Genomic DNA, 22,407 nt, shown 5'->3' with positions numbered 1-22,407 from the left:
GGAGGCAGGGCACTTCCATTTCCCTCTTGGGGCGCTACCACTCAATTTTGGCTGTGGGGGTGCTCATTTTTTCAGGGTGCTAAAGGGGGCGCGACTCAATTTTTCCCCCCTTGTTTTTAATCTTGTATCTTGTATTTCTAGATCTCTTGAAATAGTCTACTTCTATGTACCTTGCCCCATCGTTTCATAATTTCAAACAATGCTATTGTATTGCTCCATAATTTGTGTTGTTCTAATGAAAAAAGATCCAATTTTTCAAGACTTGATTTGTATTTGTATTTCCTCATACCAGACAGCATTCCAGTGAATTTGTGTTGTACCCTCTCTTAACCCTCAACATTTTTCTTATATTGTGGAGCCCAATACTGCACACAGTACTCTTACTGAGGTATTATTAAGGATGTGTACAGACTCGTCATTACCTCTTGGCTTTTATATTCTATATCTCGTGTTAAAACCTAGAATACCATGAGCTATTTAACAGTCTTACCAACCTGAGATGCAGCCTTTATTGTTCTGTGAACTTGTACCCTCAAATTCCTCTCTCCGCCTACAATAACAACTTGCATTTATATAGCACCATTAAATTAGGAAAATGTCCCAATGTGTTTCATAGGAGCATAAACAGAAAAAATTGACACCAAGCCAAAGAAGGAGACATTAGGATGGCTGACTGAAAGCTTGGTGAAAGTAGGTTTTAAGGAGGGCCTTAAAGGAGGAGGGAGAGGCTGAGCGATTTAGGGAGGGAATTCCAGAGCTTAGGGCCTAGACAGCTGAAGGCACGCTGCCAATGGTGGTGGGAAGGAAATGGAGGTGGACAAGAGACCAGAGTTTGAGTAATCCAGAGTTCTTGAAGGGTTGTAGAGCTGCAGGAGGTTACAGACCATGGGAGGGATGTGGCCGTGGAGGGATTTGAACACTATGCTAATTTAAAAATGGAGTCATTCGGGGACTGGAAGCCAATGTAGATCAGCAAGCATAGGGGTGATGGGTGAATGGGACTTGGTGCGAGTTAGGATATGGGCAGCAGTTTTGGAGGAGTTTAATTTCCGGAGGTGGGAAATTGGAAGCCGTCCAGGAGAGCAAGTGAATAAGTTGAGTCTGGAGGTAACAAAAGGGTAGATGAGGGTTTCAGCAGCAGTGTCAAAACTGAGATTGATAGTTTTTTGGTAGGCAAGGGTTACGGAACCAAGGCAGGTAGATGCAATTAAGATACAGATCAACCATGATCTAATTGAATGGCAGAACTGGAATGAGGGGCTGAATGGCCTACTCCTGTCCCTATGTTCCTATGAGCCATGGACAAGATGATATTTTTCCAATCTGTTTCTCTTTCTGATCCTAAGTACAGGAAACTTTTTTTTATCCAGCACGGATGGGACTGATGTGGTGCCGGTTCATCAAAAATTCCGGATAACCGAACGCTATAGTAAAAGATACGGAGAGCTGACAGCTCCGTATAAAGCAACAAACCCTGTTGCTTAGCAACAAGTTCAGAACAATGGCCACAAGTTGCAAGCGTCTCTGTAGCTTAGCAACAGCTGCAGCCACACCCTTGCACAGCAACAGATGGTGGAACGCAAGTCAATATGAAGTAAAACCTACTCCTGAATTTTGCCGGTTAACTGAGATTTCCGGTTATTTAGGTGCCGGTAAATCGAAAGTTTCCTGTAGCTTCTATATATTGGGGTTTATGTATCATACAGGAAACTTTGTGCTATCCGGCACCCACGGGACCGAGCTGCTGCCATTGCCTCAAAACTTCCGTACTCTCCAGAGTTAATGTTGAGAGATACGGAGATTCTTATCTCCGTATTTGACAACAAACACTGTTGCTTGACAACAAACACTGTTGCTTAGCAACAGCTTCTAAACACTCGGGTGTGGCCCTAAAGCTCTGTAGCTGAAGCTGTTGCTATAGCTACAGACCTTGCACAGCTTGACTGTTCAAACAAAGCAAAAAAAACAAACAAAAAGAATAAAAAACGGCTGCTGATTTTTGCCGGTGGCTCCAGATTGCCAGATAGCTCACCTCCGGATAGCACAAAGTTTCCTGTATTAGAACCTCTTCGTAAATATTTGTGAGTTTACATGTAGCCATGGTGACTCTGGGACTGTTTTAAATATTTTAAGAAAGATAGGGGGGAAATTTTGGTGGCGCCCATTTTGGGGTGCGAATATCACCGGGGCACTAATTTTAGCTCCCCGAAAAAGTTAGCGCCCCTCTGCCATAAATTCAGTAGTAGTGCCCAAGCAGAAGGTGGGGTGTCACTGGAAAGCGCTCCACCTCCTGCTTGGGGCGCTACTACTAAATTTCACGGTGCTACGTCATTGCAGGCCTCCTCCCCTGATTAAAGGGGAGGGGCCTAGCGCTGTGCACACCGGGGCCCTGCTGGACCACCGGGGAGGGGGGTGCTGTGAAAGCGATTGTGGCTGGCACCTCGCATAAAAAAGTGACGGGGGAGTTGCTGACAGTTGGTCAAAATAAAAATGGTCGCCCAACACCTGCCCTTTTAAGTAGTGCCGCCGCCGCTGCAAAAACGCCTCCTGATCCTATCGGAAATATCATCCGGCGATAGGTCAGGGGGCGCAAGGGAAGTTTGCGGCTGGGGCTCTGCGCACAGCAATGACTTCATCGGCGTGGGGTGCTACCAGCTACCACCGCCGCTAACCTCCCGCTGAATTTCGTGGGAGGCGTTAGCGCCAACAAGAGGCGCAAACCAAACCAATTTTTCCCCATAGCTGCAGATAAGAGATAACAAACCGCTAAATTCCAATGGAGACAGGTTTCTGGCATCAGTCCTAGAAGAGGAGTCAACTATAGCCTCGGGAGACCTGTGAGTGAAAAGTTAGCACATTAACATGAGTGAAAGCTTTATTTACAAGCTGGACAATACCGATACCAGGGTTATCATCTTGTAATAGTGGATTTATTAAAGACAAGTTTTTAAAAAAAAAATTTAAAAAAATACTGACGTGTTGTCACTGAAATCTGATTTTTGAATCACAGTGACACACCTTTGGCAGTTACTAACATGAGATAATCCTGTCAGCTACCCTGTTGGTACATGCACACCAAATTTTCACTTGGTAAAGTAAATTGCAAACTGAATATTTTCAATAAATGAGGTACAAGGAGCTGTGAAGCACTTTGGGTCGTCCCAATGTCATGTAAAGTGCTATATAAAAGCAATTTATTGCTAACAAAGCTGGGAGTGAACACAGCAGGCAATAAGTAAAGTAAGATTATCAGTGTCAAGTAGCTAAGTATAGAATTAGGTATGACTTGAAAATGACAAATACAGCAAGGAGACTGTAACCAGTGGATTATTGTGACTAATTTAGTCCAGATCATTTTGTGTTTAATTCTATGGAAATCTGATTTGTCTTTAAGCCTCCTGCTTTCTTAATGATCAAAGTCTCTAGTATTTCAAAGTCTGGATACGAGCATACACATGCATGTGTGAACTGTTGCATATGTATTTCCATTTTATGGGTGAGTTTCATGATTACAGTTCCATATACTTTAAGTTCTTCCATGACTGAACATTCTGGGAGAAGACTGAAAAAATTATGCTGCATCTGGATAAGTTAGGTTGACCTTGTTCAGTGGACATCCAATTTATTTCCCTTCACAGTCCAAAAAAAATGTAACTTGAACTTGTGCTTGTCCCTAGATGGTAGCTGAATATGGCAATCTGTCCTAAAATTGGTCAGCACCGTTGCCCTTCCATTTAAAAGAAGGTTGGAACTTTGATTGGACTCATATATTTCAGCTTGAAATTAAACTGCGTCCAAGTAGGTAATTAATCACCATTATTCAGAGCAGCTCTTTGTATAAACCCTGGGGTAATGCAAATGCTGAATGTGCTCTACACTACTCTCTTTTCACGGAGACCAATTTCTAAAGACACTCAAATTGACTACATGAGAAATGTTTATTTGAAATACATAACACTTTTGTGTCTGGTGTCATGAATCGTTTGAAAATCTGTTTCCTTCACACTATTCAAAATTCACAGAAATCCACAAGAAATACTTTCTATAAATGTTCAATTATTGATATTCTAAAATAGAAGAAAAATGCTTTAGAGTCCTAGTGGATTTGTCAGTTTTCTGTATTCCGGAGTTAAACTAAAATATTTTTAGTTTGTGCAAAAATTCTGTGACCTCAAGATCTACTTGATTTAGAATCATTTTTTATGAATATAATCCTATTTATTGAATCCTACTTTGATATTCTAGCTCATGTAGACTGTGTTCCTCTATAAAGCACTGCATTGCCATATAGATTCCTAATTAAACACATACCGGACAGGTGTTGCATCCAATGCTTACTTCACTGTATAATGCTTTACTTTACAGTAACAATAACTTCCATTTATATTTCACCCCTCCTATAGATTAATGTTTCAGAACAGTTTATACATGAGAGATTAGAATGCTGCACAGGAGATGGGGAAGATTAATTTGGAGCAGAATTGAAAACATAGTTAAAGACATTTAGGAAGCTTTATGATGGATTGAGAAAGGTTACAAGGAAATGGGGGAAAATTTGGTTGCTTTGCGCCTCTCGTTAACGCCCTAAGAGGGCACTAATGTGGCGCAAAGCAACTAGCGCCCGGGCACGGCGATGTTTGCGCCGCTCGCAAAATTGACCAGACATTTTGCGGTGGCGCTAAACACTACTGCCACGATCCCCTGCGCCTGCAGATCGTGACATCAGTTAAGCATGTAGCGCCCCAGACCGGATATTGAGTGGCGCCCCCTGCCTTACCACCTGTGGCTAGCAACGACAGATTGATGGGAATGTTTTGCAGTCGGGAAGTGACTGGGGGGGCGCTATTTAAAGGTGACCACTTCCTGCCTTTTTTTGCCAGCGACATTTTTGCACCACGCATTGAGAGAGAGAGACTAACTTCTGGAGAGATTCAACGCTGTGTGAAGGAGTTTTGGGTACTGAGCAGCACTTTGCAGGTTCATTTTGATTTGACCTTCCTTGCATCGATTTAGAAGAGATTATGGGGGCTGCACTCTGAGCTCTTTCCCTGGGCCTCTCCATTGTTCTTTCCAGCAGATTTGATGTACAGGTCTCTCCAGGCCGAGATTCAAGGCTGCAATGAGCAGGGTGTGGATGGAGAGCAAGATCGACCCTCCCCTTTAAAGAACTGGCCGGCGCGCCAGTGTGTCTGTGTTCCATTGCTGACTGACATCACATGAGCTTCGCCAGCGCTCTGAGGTAGCGCCTCGCTCCTTGGCGTTAGTGCCTTGAGAGGTGTGTAGCGCCTGATTTAGCACTCCAATCACCTCTGGGGTGATAAAAGCCAAGTTTGCAGTCAGAGGCAATAATAGCGCCAGGTGCTAAACATTGCACCCCAAACGGGGCGATACCGAATTTCTCCCCCAATGTGTTTTGTGGAGAATGTTCAAGAGCAGGAGAACAGAAGCAACATGGAAAGGTGAGATGGTCCAGCAGAGGGAGTGGGAATGAGCAGAGCAGCAAAGGGCGCAGATTGGGACATACAGCTAGAGAAGATCATTTGAGGTACATATTTTATCGAACAGTGGACCGGATCTTGCAGGAAAAATAACGGAGTGTTATTAATGGGCAAATCGGCCAGCAAGTTCAAGAGATTAAGAGATGTGCCTTGAGTTGCAAATCTCCAGAACTTGCTGGTTGATTGATGCCGCTCCACCGTTTGCTTCACACAAACGGCATCTCACCCTTAACCTCCCTGTTATTTTTAAGAATGTGCTGGTTTTTCACATTAATTGTCCATTAAACTCACTCCAGAAAGTTAAGTGTGGTAATTAACAGTGCAAGTACCTTTTTAACGACGTGATCACTGTTAATGCAATAACAATCAACCTCTCCGGCCAGAAATAGAACAATTTCCTTTCGGTCTCTCTTTACTCTCTCCCTTAATCCAATCTTTATTTCCTTCTCTTTATTTATCTTTCTGTAAAACCTAACAAAATCGTCCAATATTTAATTTAAACTTTGTTTAGAGATAAAATAGATGAGAAATAAAATAAGCATTTCAGTCTACTGACAGCCATGGCTCAGTTGCAGCACTCTTGTCTCCCAGTCAGAAGGTTGTGGGTCCAAGTCCTATGCCAGGGATTGAGCACAAAACCTAGGCTGACACTCCAGTGCAGTACTGAGGGAGTGCTGCCCTGTTAGAGGGGTCGTCATTTGGATGAGATGTTAAACATCTAGCAGCATGCCCCGTTAGTTAGAATTTTTCCCTCGCCCTGCAAGCTGTGAGGGCAACGGGGCATCTGGGACCTTGGTGAACGATGGGACAGACCGTCTATTTCCTTAACCAATGAGATTTAAGGATTGGGAAAGAAACAGAGGAACAATGGAGAAAGAAATAAGGTGGATTAGAGTCAAATCAGAAAGAGAAAGAGAGGGAAAGGAAGATTGGATTGAGAGAGAGAGAGAAAAAAAAGAGACAAAGGAAAATTTACTGTGAAAGAGACTCCACAGTTTCAATTGTACCCTTTCTGGGTCGAAGCAGTTGCGTGGCATTGCAGGGACATAAATTGATCATTAAAAATGTACTTGTGTTAAGTACCAGCCCTAGCGTTCTGCGGTGAGTTAAAGTTGGCAATTAATGTGCAAATGCAGCAATTTCTTGAAACACACGGGGAGGATGAGGGCGTGCTGCCGTTGCTGAGTGGCACAACTTGTCCAGCAACTTGTGGCAAATCGCAATTCACAGGGTATCTCTTCCTCGCCACCAATTGCTGGATGATTTACACATTAATCACAGCATGCTCGTTAAACTTGCTGTTATTTTGACTGCAAAATCTGGCCCATTCCCTATGTCTCAAACTGCTCCATATGCCATATGTGCTCCTATCGCCACCCTGAGTACGATCCGTCATTCTGGGATTCAATCTGTGCTTCTCCTAGTCTATGAGCCTCAGCTACTTATTGCCTTAATTGCCTGAGCTATCCGAGGAGCTGCACTTTTTTTTAAGACTGTTTAAAAGACAGTATTGATGTAAAAGGTTTTCTCTAATCTGTAAAAAATCAACTTGAATGTTTGCTGTGTTTCCAGTTACAGACTTGCTGCTGTTTAGTTTTGGCTTGCAAGAAAGCTGTTATGTTTTTCAAAGTAGATACTCTAACCCAATGGGGGAAAAAAGTTCAAGAGCTCAATTTCCTCAATGAGGTGTGGTGGGCAGTTGTTTTTGTTCATATATTCAATTGAACAATTGGATCATAGAATTAGAATCTGTACAGTGTCAAGTTTCCCAACATTTTCAAAGTATAAGTGGTGTAATTTCCTGTTGCTGGTAGCCAAGAACAGTAATGCCACTAGCAACAGCTTAACTTTTCACTTTGGTTTTGATTTCTCTCCAAGATACAAACGCCAATAGTAGGGAGCTAACACTGGATTTGTTTCACATGAATTATAGTAACCAGTGTGTACAAGGAAACAATTCACTCACACCTGGAGCTATGTGGCCAATGTCTGCCTCCTTGTCAACCCCTGTGCATGGCAGCTAAAAGATGGCCCTTCACGGTGGCGTAGTTTGGTGGGGCGAGGTTTCGTTAAACTGAGTTTTTGATCTTGATCGAGTCATAAGGGGATGCACAAGAAGGGGTCCTGCATAGACATGAGCAGTTCCCTGAGGGAAGGATGAAAGAATCCAATCATAATCAACCCCTGAATTTCTTAAATACTTTCTATTGGTTGCTCTGATTGTGACACGTGGTTGCACGGGACTTGAAAGAGAAAAAATAACCTGGAAAAATAGAGGAGTAAATGAAAGCTGTCACTTCCCTTGGATCTGATACTGTATGTGTCAAGTGTTGGGCCCAGAACAAATTTCAGAACTGGACACGCTGCATGCTCCTGATACACATGTGGGAAAGCTGGTGTTCAATTAGTGGAGTGGGGCATTAGGCCACCCACCAAATGCATCACTGGCCTTGTGAATTTCCTAGGATCAGCTTAATTACAATATTTTAGGTTCGCTGCTAGTGGATTTCCTGCTTTTAATTGGGACTTGCCAATAGAGGGACAAGAAATAGCATGCTGCTGCAAGATTTATGCACCTGCTACATTTTAAAGTGCCAGCAATCTTCAAGAGTCCTTGAATTTGAAATGAACACAATTTTATTCAAAAGGGTAGTGAGGCATTCAGCTTTCTGTTCCGGGGAGATCTCTAAATCAGCCTGAGAGGAAGGAATTAACCTGGAGTACAGATTGTCAGTGTTTGACAGCTTCAAACAGCTGTGAAACGCTGATATTTCATCTGTCAAAAGGTCTTGACAGATGAAATATCAATCTGTGACGTCACCTGTTGCCGGGTGGCCCTTAATTGGCCTGCTGAGCCCGCTGGGTGGGCTCAACAAGGTCAATCAAGTCAAAATCGTGTGGGTTGGCTTAAATTCGATGGAGGCGGGACTACAACCCTGAAAGTTGTAGTCCCGCCTCCTACCCGACGACTCAATGAAAATCCAGCCCAATATCTTTACCAGTGATATACTTTGGCTTCCCTACAGTGCTCTGCATAGTTGCTGAAAGCTTTTTATTACCATAAAATAATCTTTCTAGCACTCATTTTTATCTAGATTACACCCTTAACCATAAAATGGTATAATTTGAGCAATTCCGGAATGCTCAGTACTCATAAATCCTGTTCTGTGTAATTAAAGGTAAACTACGTGAGTGGGTTGTTCAAAAACCCAGGAGCGTGCATTGTTCCGAGACCAGCAGAATTTTTCCAAAACGGACCGCATCCACTGAACTGAAGGGAAAATCTCCAGGTAATATGATTAATTCTATCGGAGTACAGCCTATCTGTCGACATTTTCTTTCAAAACATGAAATATGCTTTAAAATAGATCTTCTGATTCTGGAGAATAGCATGATTATAGACATGAATGGAAACCGTGTTCTGGAAAATGGTCAAATTATGGTTATATTTTTTGATAGATAAAATAAAAAAACTTAAGTCTACTGCGATGCAAAGGCTGTTGATTACTTATTCACCTATGAAGTTTCAGATGCCTCAATGAACGATTACATTATTCATAAGGGATTTGTTTCAGAATGTAGTGCCTCTTATTGTTATTCTCGATTGAGCACTAAAACATGAGCTGGCATGTTACCGCTTGGCGAATGAAGCTATGAGTGGGCTGTGGTCAGCCATTCGAGGGCAGATATTTGTCTTCTCTCACTGAAGCTCATCACATTTTCTACTTAGCATATTTATAAAATACTTTCCAATGAAATAATGTCATTTAAATGGAATTTGGGTGTTTTTTACAATTTATTTTGTGAATACCTCCACTATCCTGAACAGGCTTGTGGCAGTTCTATGTTCTGTGCTTTTATTTTCACTGTTATGACCCCACACTGTGCAATTTTTACATCCTAATGAGTCAAGAAGTATTATTTTCCTGCAGTATACTATAAATGGCATGATTCTGAAAAATGTAGATGAGCAGAGACCTTGGTGTCCATATACCCACATCCTTAAAGGGGGCAGAGTAAGTTGATAGGGTGGTTTAAAAAAGCATATGGGTTACTTGAGTTTATAAATAGAGGAATAGAATATAAAAGCAGAGAGATCATGCTAGAACTTTATCAATCAATGGTTAGGCCTCAGCTGGAGTATTGTGGACAATTCTGGGCACCACTCTTCAGGAAAGATGTAAAAGCCTTAGAAAAGGTCCAGAGGAGGATTACCAGGGATGAGGGGTTTCAGTTATGAGGAGAGGTTGGAAATGTTAGGACTGTTCTCCTTGGAACAGAGAAGGTTAAGAGGTGATCTCATAGAGGTTTAAGATGGTGAGAGGTTTTAATAGAGTAGATAGAGAAAAATGATTCCCTCTGAGGAATGGATCAATAACCAGAGATCATAGATTCACAATCATTAACAAACAAACTAGAGGGGAGATGAGGGGAATTTTTTTCACAGAGTTGTCGGGATCTGGAACACTGGTGGTGGAAGCTGATTCCATAAATAATTTTAAAAGGGAGTTGGACAGGTACTTGAGGATGAGGAACTTACTGGGTTACGGACAAAAAGCGGGGATGTGGGACTAAGCACAACTGGTCTTTCAAAGAGCCAGCACAGGCACGATGGGACGAATGGCCTCCTTCTGTGCTGTAACAAACTAGGGTTGTATTCCCTGGAATTTAGAAGATTACGGGGTGATTTGATTGAAGTTTTCAAGATATTAAGGGGAACGGATAGGGTAGATAGAGAGAAACTATTTCCACTGATTAGGCTATGTCCCCTAGTCCTAGATTCCCCAAAGATTAGAGCCAGGCCTTTCAGGGTTGGAACTCTCTTCTGCAAATGGCAGTTGATGCTGGGTCAATTGTTAATTTTAAATCTGAGATTAATAGATTCTGTTAACCAAAGGTATTAAGGGATAGGGGGCAAAAGTAGGTATATGGAGTTAGGTTGCAGATCAGCCATGATCTCATTGAATGGCAGAACAGGCTCGAGGGGATAAATGGCCTACTCCTGTTCCTATGTTCTTAAGTTTTCATGATTCTATGACTGGCTACTGTTAGTTGAAAAGCTGGCATTGTATAAAGTGGAAAATATCACTTAAAATTCATGCTGACTTTTTCCACTAACAGTGGAGGAAATTATGTGCCAAAATCTTCATACTTTATCTGCACAGTGAGCTGTGATTAGGCTTTCTGCTCAACACTAGCTAAACATGGCACTTAGAAACAGGGGCTATTAGATAAAATATACAAAAGTATTTATCGTTCCCCCCCCCCCACCCAACCCTGCCACTCCTTACCGAAAAGAAAAATTCTTTGAGCTTTGTTCATATCTGTCTGTTAGATATTACTATGTGAGTTGCTCTGACTCATCATAAAGAGTATTCCATGTGGTTGTTGGGAAGCAAAGACCCATAAAGTGTTTTAGGGTTTATACAGAGATGGATCAGTGAAAGGTCTCAAGTTCAAGTGTAAGTTATGAAATAAAAAGTATTACTGTACTTCCTTCTGAAAGTTATTTCATTACCCATTTTAGGGTATTGCCATAGTATCTGGGACACTCTGTTATTTCCCTGATGTAGGATGCACGAGTCGTGCACACACTGCGACTACATAATTCTTGCTGTACCAGGGATATGAACTCAAAAACAAAAGGTGGTTTTCTTCCACTGGTGGATGCAGCCACACCCATGAACTGTATAAATCACTGACCACTCAGGCCAACAATGAGTTTGTCTGGTTGTCGGCTGTACATTATTTCCACAGGCATTAAAGAGGGTTTATGGCCAGAAATGAAGAAGCAATTGTGTCTTTCAAACAATTGCAGATGTGTAATTATAGGCTTATAGGTGTAATTATAGGCTTATAGGAAAATGGGAAAGTACAGGATCAGAAAAGACTGCAGCCTAAAAATTGCTGTATTGCTGCCAGTGCTTGGAAAGCGACCATGCAATGTAAATTTTGTAAACTTCACAGCATCAGAAACTTCAGCATATTACAGAACCACAGCAAGTAAAAGTGCACTGTAATACAAACGCAACAAGGTGTTATAGGACAGTAACCCATACAAGAAATCAAATGAGACCACAAGGTCATTGCAAGAGCAGTCTTCAAATAGTTAAGTGGATACTGCATCTAGGACACTGGATCTTTACCACTGTATCCATTACACTCTGTCCACAGCAGAACACTGTGTCCATGAGGCAAACCTCTCTCTTGAGCAGGGAGAAAAACCAGAAGAATCAGGGACCATTCTCATCTCAATGACGCCACACTCAAAATGACACAACATTGTGGTTTGATGTGATTTACTTCAGTGTATTATGTGTTTAGAAGTATATTAAATGAGATTAGCCTTTGTGTTACAAGTTTAAGGTCTTGTCTTAAATATTTTATTGGTTACAGCAGTGCCTGCTATTCCTGTAAGCAGTCTGAGCATTTTGCATTTGGGGGTAAGCTTACACTGCCCAATATCTAACCATATGATAGCGTCACCAAGGTGTGTAACAATGATATCCCATTGTGATCTGAACTGGACATTTATGTCTTTTGCACAGGTGCTTCTTCAGTCTTTTTGAAGGCAGGCCAAGAAAACACTTGGCAAGACAAAGCCAGATACAAATTGCTAAGCTGCTTTCTAGTGAAGATACAGCTCAACAGTTATAATCAGACTCACTTATTTCAGTCAGCACAACTTATCTTCATGTAATAATACAAAGTACTGAGCATGCCATGCTTCCCCAAATCAGTGGGCTATCTTTTTTGACTTAAACAAAATATTTCCTGACTAAACGCCTCCATTCTCCTTCTGAGGCTGACCAACAATGCTCTTGCAGCTTTCTGTTTTTAAAAATAGGACTGACTGCTTGCATCTCTGTTTTTATTAATCACCCTGTGTTCACAGCCAGAAGAGGCCAGGGACTTCCTAACAATATAGGAACATATGAAAAGACGAATAGGAAAAGACCAGCTGGTCCATCAAGCCTGTCCCGAATGGTCATGACACAACTAAGCATCTATGACTCCCAGCGTACACTCTCGGTTGTAGTCATGTTATCTCTGGGAGCGGCAATTTAAAAAAAAAAAAAAAAAAAAAATCCTTTGCCAAATCAGACAAAAAGAAATCTGTGAAATTCCTCCCTGACTCCTGAAGCCAATCAAAATGAGTTCAAGGAGATCACAGTGACCATGAGGTAACATAGCCAACATCCCACCTACCTTTTTGTATGCAGTATTATTAGCCACAATAAAAAAACTCGTACAGCTCCATTTTGAACCATTGCAGAAAATCCACACTCACCACGTGAGCTGGTAATTTGTTCCAAGTGTCAACAACCCTCTGTGTAAAGATAAACCTCCTGACATCTAACCTAGTCATATGCTTGCATAGCTTATATGCATGACCCTTTGTTTTCCCCAACCTATCTAGTTAAAATTGTCTGTCCACTCAGACACAGTCTAGTCCCTTTATTATTTTAAACACTTCAATTAAATCTCCCTGAAACCTATGCCTTTCTAGAGTAAAAAGACCCAAAATCTCTAAGCCTATTGTGATAACTAAGGGCTTTTAAACTAGGGATCATTGTAGTGGCCCTTCTTTGAACCTTTTCCAGTTCCTCTATCATCCTCCATGTGAAGAGACTAAAACTGAGCACAACATTATAGATGAGGCCTAATTAAAGTCTTGTACAATGACACTTTAGTTCTTTCAGTTTTATACTGAATTGTCCTCGCTATACATCCTATTATTGTACTCTATGTGCTTTTGCAATATCTCACAGCACTGGTTGTGCATCTTCTGCAATTTATATACTACAATGGCTAGGTCCCTTTCCCGCTCAACAGACTTCAATTCTGTACCAAGCCTGGTATGTACATGCTTGGCTTTAGCCCTGACCACATGCATTTATCTACCTGTATATGAAATAACATCTGTCAGATGTGGGCCCATTCCCCGATCAAGTCTAGATTTGATTGTAGTGTTTTATCTCTTACCTAGGGTTCTAGCATATTGTGCCATCTCTGATCTTGCGGACAGTACAGTACTTGCAACACCTTGAGTATAAGGTGTTTATTGATTGTGGAGATGGGCTAATTAATTAATTATCTATAGCCTACAGGAAAACAACATCAAAGCTTAGCTCAGTAGTATTTTAAACACCTATCACCTCAGTGCCATTTTGAACCTGTGAGAATACACTTTGCTTTAAAACCCCATCATTCAAAATCCTTTCTGTGGCAAAATGCTCCCAAAATCCCAAAATGTGATGCTTTGCTTTTCACGAAGGTAGTGCAGCTTTGAACATTATAACAGACAGTGGGGGAAAAATTCAGTTGTTTGCGCCTCCCATTAGCGCCTTAAGAGGGCGCTAATGGGGCACAAAGCAACTAGCGCCCGGGCGCGGTGATGTTTGCGCCACTCACGAAATTAACTAGATATTTTACGGCGGCGCGAAACACTACCGTCATGATCTTCTGAGCCGGCAGATCATGACGTCAGTCGAGTGTGTAGCGCCCGGACTGGATATTGAGTGGCGCCCCCTGCCTAACCACCTGCTGCTAGCAACGACAGGTTGAGGGGAGCATTTTGCAGTCAGGAAGGGACTGGGGGAGCGCTATTTAAAGGTGACCGCTTCCTGCCTTTGTTCGTTGGTGACATTTTTGCACTAAGCATTCAGACAGAGAAAGAGAGTCTTCTGGAGAGATTCAACGCTGTGTGAAGGAGTTTTGGGTACTGAGCAGCACTTTGCAGGTTCATTTTAATTTGCCCTTGTATCGATTTAGAAGAGACTGTGGGGGCTGCACTCTGAGCTCTTTCCCTGGGGGTCTCCATTGTTCTTTCCAGCAGATTTGATGTACAGCTCTCTCCAGGCTGAGATTCAAGGCTGCAATGAGCAGGATGTGGATGGAGAGCAAAATCAACCCTCCCCTTTAAGATAAAAACAGAAAATGCTTTAGAAACTCAGCAGGTTTAAGCAGCATCTGTGAAGAGATAAACAGAGTTAACATTTCAGGTTGATGACCTTTCGTCAGAACTCCCCTTTAAGAACTGGTCGGCACCAGTGTGTCTGTGTTCCATTGCTGACTGACATCACATGAGCTTCGCCAGCACTCTGAGGTAGCGCCTCGCTCCTCAGCCTTTGCGCCTTAAGACAGGCGTGTAGCGCCTGATTTAGCGCTCCAATCACCTCCAGGGGCGATAAAAGCCAAGTTTGCCGTCGGAGGCGATAATTAGCGCCAGGCGCTAAACTTTGCGCACGGCCGATAATGGCGCCCCAAATGGGGCGATACTGAATTGTTCCCTCAGTATATGGTTCAGAAACTACAGATAGTTCATTTTCTTATATAGTGCTCCACATTTGTCCAGTAATATTTTCATGCAGCTGCTTGTACTTAATTATAAACTTAACCATGCTGGAAACCTACAAGCTTCTCTGCATCACCTATCTCTGCAATTATCTTGCAGTTGTCAGGGTAAGGATGTATGCTTTAATATAGCTGGTTCTGTAACTATTCCCTGTAATTTACAGCCGCTTCCTGCTGAAGCTACCATTTATCATTCTGATCGGTCTCAGCGCTACTTATGCCGACAAAATTGCTGTATGCAAACAAGGTGAAATTAATCAGATTACTCACTAGACCCTGCAAGTAAACACATTGGGCCCAATTTTAACTCCCCATCATCCACTACCCTGCCCCCCACCTCCAGCCTGGCAGAAACTGGGCAGGGGGGCTGTTAAAATGAGGGCAGTCATTTACCCCCCCTCTGATCCCGCCATGTCCCGATGTTAACCTACTCTTTTGAGGAGGACAGCAGGGTCCTTCCTCAAATATGCAGATAAGGTCCGATTACATCATCGGTACCCGATCTGCAATTTTAGTCAGGGAAGGTCCCTATCAGGCCACACCTGTTGGGAGGTGGATTCTGGGCCAGTAGAGGCCCAAGCAGGTAAGTAATGAAAACTAAGTTTCCTTGTGGGTCAGGAGGAACAGGCGTGCTCCTCTGGTCTTCACAAGGAAACCTTGGGACTCCCTTGCCCCAGGCTCCTCCGTCCTCTATCTCCCCACACCCACACCCCCACCACCCCCCTCCCCTGCTCACATCCAGAGTCTCGCACCACATACCTGGGTCGCCAACTGTGACCTCCTGCTGTCAAGTCCTGCTTCCGCCCACCAGCCAAGTGGTGGATGTGGCCGGGTTCAGGTGGGTCAGTGAGAACCTTTATGGCAATGAGGCTTGGCTATTAAGAACATCCAGAAGGATAGGAAATGTTTGGCAGCTCAGTTTTCTGCATTATAACCGCTTTATATATTTACATTTTTTTCTGTTCACTCTGCTTGTTTAGGTTATTGGCTTATCTCTCATGTAGCTTGAGTTGTTTTAGATTCTGTGGATGATTTCAAAATGGAAGCTAGTTACTGATATCTTTTTAGCACTTACTAGAAATGATAGTTTTTGGGATACTGAAGAGAGTACCGACAACTATTCATTTATCAGCAAAAAAATCTGCTGTATTCTATTGGCAAAAAAGAACATTGTGCAACCATGCCTAAAAGATACACGCTGGGCGCACTAGTTTTTTGCAATTATAACTGTGGATTAAAAAAAATATAAAATTTGTACAGCTGGGTAGGTCTAGCAGCATAATAGTGAGATTCGTGAGGAAAAGGTAACCCGTTTAAATGTCATCCTTGGCTGATTTTTAAAGTTATGCACCCTTGTTGACTGTGCTTCACTGATTCTTGGCTCAGCGACTGAATTAAACTGTGCTGCAACAAAGTACTACCCTTGAAAATTGATAGGGCCAGTTCCAAATCCAAAGGATCAGTGCTTGGGCCTCAGCTATTCACAATCTACATCAATGATTTGGATGAGGGGACCAAATGTAATATATGCAAATGCAGATGATACAAAGCTGGGTGGGAATGTAAGTTGTGAGGATGCAAAGAGGCTTCAAGTGGATATAGACAGGCTAAGTGAGTGGGCAAGAACATGGCAATTGGACTATAATGTGGAGAAATGTGAAGTTATTCACTTAGGTAGGAAAAATAGAAAAGCAAAGTATTTTTTAAATGGTGAGAGATTGGGAAATGTTGATGTTCAAAGGGATCTGGGTGTCCTTGTACACAAATCACAAAAGTTAACATGCAGGGACAGGAAGCAATTAGGAAAGCAAATGGTATGTTTGGCCTTTATTGCAAGAGGATTTGAATACAAGAGTAAAGACGCTTTACTGCAATTATATAGGGCTGTGGTGAGACCACACCTGGAGTATTGTGTACAGTTTTGGTCCCCTTACCTAAGGAAGGATATACTTGCCATAGAGGGAGTGCAGCGAAGGTTCACCAGACTGATTCCTGGGATGGGGGAATTGTCCTGGGATGGGGGAATTGTCCTATGAGGAGAGATTGAGTAGACTAGGCCTATATTCTCGAGTTTAGAAGAATGAGAGGTGATCTCATTGAAACATACAAAATTCTTACAGGGCTTGACAGGGTAGATGCAGGGAGGATGTTTCCCCTGGCTGGGGTGTCTAGAACCAGGGGTCACAGTCTCAGAATAAGGGGTCGGCCATTTAGGACTGAGATGAGGAGAAATTTCTTCACTCAGAGGGTGGTGAATCTTTGGAATTCTCTACCCCAGAGGGCTGTGGAGGCTCAGTCGTTGAGTATATTCAAGACAGAGATCGATAGATTTTTGGATATTAAGGGAATTGAGGGATATGGGGATAGTGCAGGAAAGTGGAATTGAGGTAGAAGATCAGCCATGATCTTATTGAATGGTGGAGCAGGCTCGATGGCTCCTATTTCTTATGTTCTTATTGCATCCTCTCTATGGAAAGAAACATTATCAAAGGCAGAAGTTGACAACAATAGGAAAATATGAATGATAATATACAACTTAAGAGGATACAATTGTGATACAAAACTGAACTTGTTACCTGAAAGTTTACTCTTAACATAGAATACATTGGAAAGGATGTGGAAACCACAGGCAGGTTAAATTCTTGACATTAGGCCACAACTGTGACAGCCTTCACACAATATGGGTGTGTGTACATTAGCCAATTCTAACAGAAAGGAGGTCACACATCAAGAATGCTGATTATACACAAAATAACAGTCTATGGCATCGCTGAAGCATTATCTCAGTCAAAATTATAAGAAACCATTGAACCCGAGGGAGGGAGTGGTGATGTTTGAATATCACTACTGTTGCGGAGAGGAGAGCAGTGTTGATCCAATCTGGACAGATGGCAGAAAGTTTGTTCCCTCTGCATTAAGCATCTTGAATGAACGGAGTTTGAGCTCAACAGGTACAAGATTTTAGGCACAGAAAAGCCTATGGTTTAGCATTGAAACTTTACTCTCATGAATTTCTTCTTGTGGAGGCTGGGGTGATTTTCCTCAGATACTTTAGGCGCTAAAGAGCCTCCGAGGTGGCCAAGATAGGATTTTAAGCTGAAACGCCGGTGTAGCCTGCGTTTAGCACAACTTGGTAATGGAGTTGAAACTTGCACTAGGAACAGCTACCCGGAGGATTATCAAGCAGCTGATTGCCAATTAAATTGCCTGCTAGCGCTCATTAATGAGGCTGTATGGCATTTTGGTGGCTAGCACTTGACCATACGCCCTCTCCTAACAGTGACCAGCTGATTGGGAGTAAACTAGTCATTGCAGAGGATTTTGAGTGCTACTTAAAGGTATATCATCTTTTTACTGTTCACCTGCTGTTGGAGATTTGAAGAGGACTTTTGAAACACATTGGGAGACTTTCTGGGACACTTTGTCAAGTCTTCAACACTCTTATCAACATTTATTTCAGAAATTCTCTGAGGACTTGCTGTGTTACTTATAGGAGCCACCAGGAGAAAGGGAGTGATTGGTCATCGATATCTTACTAGGGATCCCCCTGGTCTGCAGGAGGAATGGGAGGAGGACATGAGGCCAGGCGGCGCAGCACCAGCTGCTGCAGGAGAGGAGGGCAAGGTGGACTCCTTTTACGCCCACCCTGTGGTTACAGGACACCCATCCTCCTCCACCAGGACCTCCAGTGCAGCGTCCGAGAACCTGTGCCCCCTCTCACTTGGTCCGTGAGCCATCCTGAAACGTTATGCTGTGTGTCAGTCAGCGCACCCCACACCTTCAGTGGAAGTGGGCGAGTGGAACCCACATACTGCTCCACGAAAATTGTATCTAATCAATGCTTGAGTGCTAAACCTGCAGGTGTCTCTGTTGTAGCATCTCCAGGCAAGTTCAAATGATGGAAATCAGCAATTAGGACAAAAATTGCGTGCTAAAACCAAACATTCAAACAGGCATGTCTTATTAGCACAGCCCCCATTTAGTGCCTGTTTTCACCCTTTCACCTAAATAACCCATTGGGCTAAAAATTCGGTGGCGCCGCGTTTGGGGCGCCAAGCTCGCCTGGGCGCCGGAAGTCCCGCTCCGGGCGCTCAAACTGAATATCGCAGCACAACGTGCCGCAGCGCCACACGCTGCGGCACGGCGCGCTGCGGTACTGCAGGCCTTCCTCCCCTTCTTAAAGGAGGGGCCTGCACCAGCGCGATCACCGATCGCGAGTGCCGGCAAAAGCGCCCGGCACCGAGGAGAAGTGCCGGGCTCTCGGGACACAACCGGCACTGCCCGGGGGGTGGGATCAGGAGGCCGGGGAGGGCGGCGCGAGGAGGTGCTGGCAGACGGCCACCAAAAAAAATGGCCGCCCCGCACCTCCCCTTTAAGTTGCGCCACTACCGCCACAGGTAGGCCCCCCTGAACCGGTCGCGATTTGCGACCGGCGCTACGGGGGGTGGGTGCGACCCAATATCGTGTTCGGGCGGTAGCGGGGTGCTGCACACACCGATGACGTCATCGGTGGCAGCGCAGCACTACAGGCAAACGCCGCCATTAGCGCCCCACTAAATTTCACGGGAGGCGTGGCCAGTGGCGCTAAAGCCACTGAGTGCCCTCTTTAGGCGCTAACTGGTGGTGCAGCCCACTGAATTTCTAGGCCATTGTATCTAATTAACACCACTTTTAGCAGATTTACACCAACATTCAGCAATTATATTTCCATCTGCAGGTGCTTGAAATTTAAATGTGGAAACATGTCCTGAATATAATTTCTGCCTATGTCATTATTATCTTTGTCTGTCACTGGGGAGAGAAGAGTCAGTACTTCTGCTATGGAGTAATTGGATTATTTTAATCTTAAAACTATAAATAAAGTAGCATACCATTCACAATAGAATGTTTCCAATCATGGTAGAGATAAGACCACCTTTTAACTGGTCCTTGATCCCTTGATGCGGAACATAAAGAAATCACCCATGTTTGTTAGTGGGCTCACTTGGCTTCCTTGCTGACTGGATTCACCCTTCCCCTGAGCTCATATTAACCGCCTGCCATCGGCACCAGAATTACGTGAAAGCATGCATAATTTGGGATTAGTACTTTTCCCTTGAGAATAAATTTGGCAATAACAGAATTACCAGTGGAAAAAATAAGATGCAACTTCAATGTCACCAGTGTGAACACTTCATAGACATGGGGGAAATTGATGTGGAAAATGGAATGTCACATTTATATGGGGAGAGACATTTCTGCTGTTAGGTTAAAGGTCTTCATGAAAGGTGATACAACCTTTATTGCTTTTCTGCAGCCGCTAAACAAGATCATTGATTTGCAGTTTTTGTGGGAAATAGATGAAATTACAAAATGTAATCCTTCAAAAATGGTACAAGTAAAATAGGATTTTACTTATTCAGCTATCACAAACCAATGACTCAATTTATAACTGGATGAAATCGAAGAATGCAATCCCCACAACACTGGTCAGAACATATAATAAAAAGGAAAAAATGTGTTTATATAGTGCCTTATTACATCTTTCAGAAACATCTCAAAGCAACTTCTCATACAAAAATACTTTTGAAGTGCAGCAGCCATGTTCTGCACAGTAAGATCCCAAATACAGCAATGAGATGTATGGTCAGTCATTGAAATAGTGCCATGGGATCTTCAACATCCACAGGAATATCTCATTGGAAGGACAGCAATTGGGACAATGCTGCAGTCCCACACTGAAGTGTCAGCTTTACTACAGTTCAGAGGGACCTGGGGATCCTTGTGCATGAAACACAAAGGCCCAGAAATTCGGGTTGGGGGCTTCCCGCGGGTGCAAGCCCCCGACCTGCACTTACCTTGCGCGCTGGCAGTTGAGCTCTAGGGCCCCATGGAATTCCGCTCCGGGGCCTGGCCCAGCTGCCGGCGCGCTGTGCTTGCGTGTCCCAGGGGCGCAGTTAGTGCGATGCATCCCCTGGGATCACGTGAGCCATGGGCAGCCAATCGGAGGAGGGAAAATCCCATTCATAAGATTGACAGGAAGACCTGTGAAAACTTATGAATACTACGGGCCCCAAAATAGCAGTAAACCTTCAAATAAATTTTTTTAAAAATCACACTTTTTAAATAAACTATAAATTACGTTAAATAACAATTTTAAACAATAATTTAAATTTTTGAAAAAATAATTTAATAAAAAAACGGGGCTAAAAATAAACTTACCTTGCTTTAAAGTATTTAAAAATAATAAACCTGTGGAAAAAATGTTTTAATTTTAATTAATTGACCACTTACCTTGTAAAAAGCAGGCCTTACGCCTGCTTTTTAAATGTGTAAATCCTGCAGGCTTACCCTCGCGTGAAAACCTGTTTTTAAAAAAAAACTAAGTTCAAAGCGCACGCGCAGCCTCCCCTGCGCGCGTGTTCAACCTCAACCCCTTCGTTCAGAGGATCGGAAGTGCCAGTTTCCCGCGCATGCGCAGTGCATGCAGGAAACCGGCATTTCCATTCGGCCTACGGGTGAGTACCCCGTGCGTACTCACCCGGGGAGAGCTGAATTTCTGGGCCAAAATGTTAGCATGCAGGTACAGCAAGTAATCAAAAAGGCAAATGGAATGTTGGCCTTTATTTCAAGGGTTTGGAGTATAAAAACAGAAGTCCTGCTACAACTGTACAGGGTATTGGTGAGACCACACCTTGAGTGCTGCATACAGTTTTGGTCTCCTTATTTAAGGAAGGATATATATGCATTGGAGGCAGTTCAGAGACGATTCACTAGGTTAATTCCAGAGATGAGGGGGTTGACATATGAGGAAAGGTTGAGCTGGTTGGGCCTATACTCATTGGAATTGAGAAGAATGAGAGGTGATCTTATTGAAACATAGAAGATACTGAGGGAGCTCGATAAGAGTCATAGAGTAATACAGCACGGATAGAGGCCCTTCGGCCCATCGTGTCCGCGCCGGCCATCAAGCCCTGTCTAATCTAATCCCATATTCCAGCATTTGGCCCGTAGCCTTGTATGCTATGGCATTTCAAGTGCACATCCAAATGTAGCTGCAGAGAGGATGTTTCCCCTCGTGGGGAAATCTAGAAATCTAGAACTCGGGGGCACAGTTTTAGAATAAAGGGTCGCCCTTTTAGAACTGAGATGAGGAGGAATTTCTTCTCGGAGGGTCGTAAATCTGTGGAATTCTCTGCCCCTGATGTTAAGTCTGTGTGTTATATTGAAAATTACTACACAGACCACAAGAGTAAAATTTAACAGGTCTTTACTCGTCGAAGGTCAGGGCGGAACTGCCCAATAAATCATTACACAGCATTTATATACTGGTGTGGTCACCACCGGTATTACAGTATACAGCAGCCAAGATAAAGTAGTGCAACCCTTAAAATAGTTCTCTTAAAGGTGGAACGGTTACATACACTACACCTGAGAGCCATGGAGGCTGGCTCATTAAATACATTTAAGGCGGAGATAGACAGATTTTTGCAAGATAAGGGAGTGAAGGGTTATGGGGAGCGGGTAGAGAAGTGGCTTTGAGCCCAAGATCAGCCATGATCTTATTGAATGG

General features: G+C 43.2%; 1 protein-coding gene across 12 annotated transcripts in view; it reads left to right on the top strand.

Moving 5' to 3' along the window:
* LOC147108681 (extracellular sulfatase Sulf-2-like) overlaps positions 1-22,407 on the top strand; it is a 409,937-nt gene that overhangs the window by 111,861 nt on the left and 275,669 nt on the right. For 3 of the 12 annotated variants that reach the window (XM_086005387.1, XM_086005386.1, XM_086005384.1), the window contains exon 3: positions 8,678-8,788. The exons of 4 other annotated variants lie outside the window; for them this stretch is intronic. The gene's annotated coding sequence lies outside the window, so the exon portion shown is untranslated. Of the gene's footprint in view, positions 1-3,677; positions 3,803-8,677; positions 8,789-8,825; positions 12,683-22,407 lie in introns of those variants that run through there. 5 more of the 12 variants (XM_086005381.1, XM_086005385.1, XM_086005382.1 and 2 more) reach the window with 4 other exon arrangements.

This window comes from Somniosus microcephalus, chromosome 13 (genome assembly GCF_052327205.1).
Source record: "Somniosus microcephalus isolate GS21.2 chromosome 13, FLI_Smic_1.0, whole genome shotgun sequence".
Classification (NCBI taxonomy): domain Eukaryota; kingdom Metazoa; phylum Chordata; class Chondrichthyes; order Squaliformes; family Somniosidae; genus Somniosus; species Somniosus microcephalus.
The sequence above is the reverse complement of the archived record's forward strand: the minus strand, read 5'-3'. Positions and strand labels throughout refer to the sequence as shown.